At 43.9% G+C, this 7,213-nt stretch overlaps 1 non-coding gene across 1 annotated transcript; it reads right to left on the reverse strand.

The window, feature by feature from the left end:
* Positions 1-424: 424 nt before the first annotated feature.
* LOC118711981 lies at positions 425-528 on the reverse strand. The gene has a single exon (XR_004985918.1). It is a non-coding gene; the product is annotated as a small nucleolar RNA U13 (small nucleolar RNA).
* Positions 529-7,213: the final 6,685 nt, after the last annotated feature.

A 7,213-nucleotide genomic window follows, 5' to 3' on the forward strand; every position in this document is an offset into this window, starting at 1 on the left:
TGTATACATAGGGTCTGGGATTAGGCTGGCAACCCAGGTATATGCCCTTGACTGGGAATCGAACCCAGAACCTTCAGTTCACAGTCCATGGGCTGACGCTCTAACCATTGAACAAAATTGGCTAAGGTCAATCACTCACTTTTGACACATCAGTTTGTGTCTTTCCTGACATTTTTCCAACCACATTTACTTTTTTAAAAATTGGAACTATACCTTACATTTCAGTTTACAAAATTTGTAATGGAATGTTCTATTCCATGAGAGCAGGAGTTTTATTTAGTTTGTTCACTGCTATGTACTAGCGTATGGTAGTCACTCAATAAATATTTGTCAGAAGAATAGATTTTGTAACTGTTTTCATTTGATGCAATGTAACCTTTTTTCTGATATCATATGTATTATCTTTTCCATCATTATTTTTTCACTTCAGACCAGTAATGTGGCAAAGTCAAAACAAGATTTGAGGGAGGCACATCTCACACAAGAACATGAGTACCCAATCATCACACTTCTGAACTACAAAAGAACCTCTTTGCCATTATTTTTAATGGCCGCATAGTATTTTGTCCTGTGTGTATTTTACCCACTGCTGTTGATAATGAAGTTTCCTTGAATTTTTTAGACTTTAGGTAACATCATGCTGAACATCACTGAATACTCATACAGCGTAGTACAGGCCTGGCGCACAGATTCGTGCACTGGTGGGGGCCCTGAGCCTGGCTTGTGGGGATCAGTGGGTCTCTGTGCAGCTGCAGCCTGGCCTTACCCACCAGCTCCTCAGGGAGGAGGGGAATGCAGGGGGAGGGGAGTGCAGGGGAGGATCTGCAGGGGAAGCTCATCCCCGCAGCTGTGCTCGCCAACCATGAGCCTGGCATCTGGCTGGCGCCTGTGGGTCAGCTTAGTGGCGCTCCAGCTGTGGAAGCACACTGGCCACTAGGGGGCAGCTCCTGCATTCAGCATCTGCCCTATGGCAGTCGGTGCACATCATAGCTACCTGCCTTGCTGGGTAGTCTGGCCGTCCAGTCGCTTAGGGTTATATATATACACATATATATACATATATATATACATACATATATACATATATATATGTATGTATGTGTATATATATATATATATATATATATATATATATATAAAATACTATTTCTGCACATTATTTCCTAAAGATAAATTAATAGAAACAGAATTGCTGGATTGAATGTGCCCACTTAAAATTCTATACATTTTGCCAAATTGCCCTCCCCCCCTCCCAAAGGCTGATCAATACCTATGTCCTCAGTCCTTTCCAATGGAATCTATTATCATGTTTTCAACTTTACTAATTGATAGGAAATTATTTTTATTGTACCTTATTTTTATTACCTTATTGTACCTTATGTACCTTATTTTTATTGAATTGTTTTGATTACTTGTAATATTGACTACTTTTTATGTTTATTAGCCATTTGTATTTTTTTCTGTATTGCTTAGTCATCTTTTTGGGTGAGGATTAACCTTTTCGAATGTGTTTTTCTCTTAGGATGTGTTTTGTTCTAATTGACTTGTAAGAGCTCCTCATATAATAAATATTTGGGGGTTGCAAAATTTTAAAATTTCATGTAGTATCTTCATTTAGTATTTGAGCTTCTAATCAATTGGTCTACTACTGTGCTGGTACCACTTAAGTTTGTGTTATTTATTAATTATTTATTGTGGCATTTTAATTTTTAGTATTATTCTCCTTTTAAAAATATCTCTTGGCCAGTACTGTACATGTAAGCTCTTTAAATTAAATTTAAATCCATTTTTGTTAAGTTTAAAATTGAGATGTAATTATAGAAACAACTTTGGAGAGAATTTACCTTTTTTGTTGTTGTTAATTCTCACCCAAGAATTTTTTTAAAAATATATTTTATTGATTTTATACAGAGAGGAAGGGAGAGAGATAGAGAGTTAGAAACATCAATGAGAGAGAGTCATCGATCAGCTGCCTCCTGCACACCCCCCACTGGGGATATGCCCGAACCAAGGTACATGTCCTTGACCGGAATCGAACCCGGGACCCTTCAGTCCCCAAGCCGATGCTCTATCCATTGAGCCAAACCGGTCCCGGCCCAAGAATATTTTTTTCACTGATTTTCTTAGAGAAAGTGGAAAGGAGGGAGGGAGGAAGAGAGAGAGAGAGAGAGGGAGATTGATTGATTCAGAGAGACACATCGATTAGTTGCTTCCCATACTCACCCTCACAGTGGCTGGGGATTAAACTTGCAACCCAAGCATATGACCTTGACGAAATCAAACCTATGATCTGAATGGGATTGGACTTGTACAGCACATGTATGGGGGATGCACTGGTATTTTGGGTGGATTCCCTGCTATCATCACCAACAGCTGTGGTTGGTGTTATTCTATTTCCTTTGGTGGGTGGGCCAATGCTTTAACCACTGAGCATACCAAAAAAGGAAAATAATTGGGAATTAACATATTGTATATGCAGGGTCTACATGAAGAACACTCTAAAACTTTATAGAAGATGTAAATGTGAATGGAGAGATGAACTATATCCCTGGATTAAATACTAAATATTGGCCCTGGTCAGTGTGGCTCAGTTGCACTGAAAAGTCACTGGTTTGATTCCAAGTCTGGTCACCTGCCCAGGTTGCAGACTCGATCCCCAGCGAGGGTGCATGCAGGAGGCACGGGTCGATGTTTCTCTCTCTCCTTATCTTTCTCAAAATCAATTTAAAAACGTATTTTAAAATGCTAAATATTACAAAAATGTCAATTCTCACCCTGCATCAAGCCTCCCCTCCATGGAAAGGAGTGGAGGAGGTGACAGCATCAGGCCTCTCCGCCATGGAACGGTGACCCTGTGGGTTTCGGTCTCACTCTCCTCAGGTGTTGGTGGTTGAGTCACCTCCCTCCCTCTTTACTCCTCGGTTTCTGGGAATTCACCCGCTGAACGTGTCCTCTCTTCCCCAAACACTTGGCCCAGCCTGCCCGTCCTGGGTGTTTTACATTCTATTACTTTTTTTTTCTTTTTTGGAAGATTTCATTCTACAGTTTAATATTTGGTTTTCATATTCTTTTGAATGGGATTGGAGTTGTACAGCACATGTATGGGGGATGCGCTGGTGTGTTGGGTGGATTCCCTGCTATCATCACCAACAGCTGTGGTTGGTGTCGTTCTATTTCCTTCCCTTGGGGGTTGCCCCCCCGCCCCCTCCCCCCGCACAAACCACAGGGAGGCTTCAGGGAGGAGAGGAAAGACTCTGGTTGCTGGGCTCACTCACACTTGCCACCTTTACCCACTAAAAATAGACTGGCTTCTGAATTCTGAATTCAAACCGTCTCTTTCCAAGAAATTAACTCCATAAGAAATCCTCAACTCCTAATCTTAAGAGATTTTATTGAGAAACTGTTGACTTGTGGATTCCTCTTTATATGGTTGCTTTTATTGTTTAAAGTATTATAAATAGTAGTGCATATGTCTCCTTTTCCCCCCATTGACCGTCCCCCAGTCTGGGGAGGTAAGAGATCAACCAAAGGCCTTGTATGCATGCATACAAGCATAACCAATGGGTGCACGACACTACAAGGGGGAGGGGGAGGGGGTTGAAGGCATGTGCGGGGGGGGGGGGGGGGTTAGGGTGGCAGGGGGAAGGTCTTTATATGATTATTGCCAGTTTTTCTATTAATAAGTAGAAAGAAAAGAACACAGGCTTGGGAGTTGAATGGCTTTGGGTTCAAATCTCAGACCTGAGTGATCTTCAGCTCTCTAAGCCTCAATGTCCTCATCTGAAAAATGATGTACGTTACAAGTGACCACAAGCAATCGTAACCCACGCAAGCCAGCTACAGATGGACCAGAGGGTCGCTGGGGAGTATCGCACATGCCCCAGAGGCAGGAGCGCAGCGGGCCTCTCACACTGGGCTCAGGGGTGTGGGTGCAGTCAGAAGTGAGGCCACCACAAGCTCAGGCCCCATCGTGGACTGGCTAACCATCTCTACCTGGGAATCGTTTTGAGATGCAATGTAAGAGACCCAGGAGGTTAGGAGTCCAGTAACACTGAGCCCTCTTCTAATCTTGTTCGTTTGTTTGTTTATTCATTCATTTATTTTTGTGCTGACTTCCTCCACCTCTCCCTGGCCCTATAGAGAACTCAACCATGAATTCCTCTGTTTCTCATCTCTGCATCTCTGGGCATGTTTGCTTTATTTTTCATGTCCTCTGCACATGTGCCCTGGCTGCATAAAAGGACTAAAATTCTCATTTCCTATTCCCAGGGAAGAGCTCAGGTGGCCAGCTCTTGGGCCAGTTATTGGTCACCTGGATGAATCCTCAATGACCAGGACACAGCGTCACACTGTGTGGACACGGCAGCTCCTGTTGTGAAGTTGTGGATGGTGAAGGGGTTCAGAACAGGCCTTCCCCAAATGTGCCACTTAGGCATGGGAATTATTGTGAGCTGAAGGCATTCGTGACAGGGTGAGACTCACAAGAAACTTTTACCTCCCCCTTAAGGAATTTAAATTAGGGGCCTCACCCATAATAGGCCTGTCACCATAAATAACTTCCTTCCTACCATCCCGCAGTGACCTTCCTCCCGCCTGAAGCCCCAAGGCACCTTACCTCCTCCTCAGCTCAGAACGTCACGTATATCTCATTTCACTCTCTCTGAACCTCCTGTGTGTGTGTGGAGTTTCGTGCACACATATGTAATTAAATTTGGTCATTTTTTATCAACCTGTCTTGTGTTGATTTAATTATTTCCTAGGGAAAAAGAACCTAGCAGAGGGAAGTTTCTTCTTCCCCCTCAGCGGCGGGAAGGGCAAAGTGAGGGCTGCTGCAGAGATAATCCTTACTATCTTGGATGGTAATAAATAATGCTTTTATCTTAGAGTTGCTGGGGGTAGAATGTGAGCTCACTGTGCAATCCCACCCAGATGAAGCTCAACAAACCTTTAGGTGTTGCCCGGCTGCTCATTCCATATCATCCTGGCACCCCGGAGATAGCTTCTCTTTTTTATTTTAGTGTAATTCATCTTAAAACATTTAATTCCTTTGTTAAAATGTCATTGAAAACTGTGTGCCTATATGTATATCTGATATTGGGCCTATGTTTTCAGTTTAAAATGTTGATGTCGCACCAAGTTTTGGAATTCTCTAGATTTACCTCATAAATAAATTGAATTGGATGACAAATAATGTTTCATAAAGCTTTAAATAATTTATATAATACCGGGATTATTTATGTTTTTAAATTTAAAATAATTCTCCCTAGGGGTAATGGATGGTACATTAGGCTGGGAGTCAGAATGCCTGAGTTTCAGTTTGGTCTTCCTCTTAATTTTCTGTGAGACCTTGAACAAGTCCCCGCCCCTCCATGGGCCTCTGTAGGGAGGACAGGACAGCTGGCCTGGATGTCCGGCCCCACCCAGCCTGCCTTTCTGGGTGATCAGCCTCTGGTCCTTGGGGTCATGTCTTTTAGGCAGAGACCCTTCTGCACCTTTCTGGTGCCACCAGCAGATTTCTTTTTTATTCATTGATTTGAGAGAGAGAAGGGGGGAGGGGAAGAGAGAGAGAGAGAGAAATGTAGTTCCACTTATGTATACATTCATTTGTTGATTCTTATATGTGCCCTCACCCGGGATTGAGCCCAAATCCTTGGTATATTGGGACAACACTCTAACCACTGAGCTACCGGGCCAGGGAAGGCCACAACCAGCAGATTTCTAGCCAGTGGTTTTCCCCACCTTGGAAGTGCTTTGGGTTGTGCTCTGTTTCTCTCTTAACTCTGAGGGTGCTCTTCCAAGCTCTGCTTTATTTTCCTCGTAGGTGATGTCCTAGGCATTGATGTTTTGGTTCCCTATAATGAGCTCTGAGAATTGGAAGTGTTCCGCCTGTCTCCAGAGAATGCACCAGGCTCTTCTGGACATTTTCTCCTTTGACTTCCCTGGCACCTGGCCCTCCTTCAGGGCTCCTCCTCCTACCTCCTCTAAAAGGTCTGCCCTGTCCTGCTCCCCTCCTTCTCAAACACCTTCCTGAGATACATGAGTCACTCTGAAGGTCCTCTCAGCCACCTCCAGCCCTGATCTCTGCTCAGGCCCAGCTCAATCATCTAATGGCCACGAGAGAAGGGGGAGCCTGGGGCAGATGCCAAGAGAACCGGGAGGTGAGAGTCCAGGAGCACTGACCCTCTACTCAGACTCTGCTGGGCAGGAACATCATTTTGACTTTCCTAATGATCTTCCATGACCTGCTTCTCCCTGTCCAGCACCCCAGCCCTTTTTGAACCAGGAGAGGGCTCTGGAAATGGCTTATTTTAGACTTTTGCTTGTTAAATGTCTATTCACTGTAGGAAATTTGGAAAATACAATTAAATGCTAAAGAAAAAAAACATACTCTCCCACCACTCAATGATAACCACTATTAACTTTTCCCACGTTATCCATGAACATGTAAATGCTTTCAAACATAATTGGAATCACCTTGAATGTACTGTTTTATAACCTGTATTTTTCAATTGGCCACATGCCACAAACATCTTTCTGTGTCACTGTGTAATCTTCTGCATCATCATTTTTATGGGGAGCAGAGCATGCACTATCCCTGAATGTACAGAAGTGAATGCAGCTTTGTGATTGGGCATTTGGGTAGTTTCCAACTTGGCACTATTATAAATAATATTGCAATGGCAATCCTTGTGAACAAGTAAGTCCTGATTTTTTTCTCCTTCATGTGAATTCCAATGCAAACTGGCCAGTGTGTAGTGAAAGGTTAAGAATTTGTTGAGGTTGTAACACACCTTGCCAAGCTGCCCTTCAAAAGGGTTTGCAGGCGGTCAGATCCTCAGATGCTCACACATTCTCCTGACCTCTAACCTGCTTTTATTGCTGAGATTATCTAGCCAAGCCCTGGGCTGAGCTCCCTCGGTGGACCCCCAGGGAACTCGTCTGGATTCTGGCTAAATGAGGATAGTGATGGCGGGGCTTGGGGCTTCTAGGTGAGTGAGGTCAGTTTATGGAATGTTGGTCCTCCCTCCTCTAACAGGGATCAGCACCCCAGTGACATGTCTAGGACGGGGGACTCCACCTCAGTCTTTGAAGGAAAGAGACACAAAATTGGTGGTGATATTGAGGCATTAGCTTCATCATTCACCTAGGTGGGCAGCCAGGCAGAGAAGGGGCAGCATCTCTCTCTCTCTCCCTCTCCCCCTCTCCTCCCCCC

This window comes from Pipistrellus kuhlii, unplaced genomic scaffold, assembly GCF_014108245.1.
Source record: "Pipistrellus kuhlii isolate mPipKuh1 unplaced genomic scaffold, mPipKuh1.p scaffold_m20_p_8, whole genome shotgun sequence".
Lineage (NCBI taxonomy): Eukaryota > Metazoa > Chordata > Mammalia > Chiroptera > Vespertilionidae > Pipistrellus > Pipistrellus kuhlii.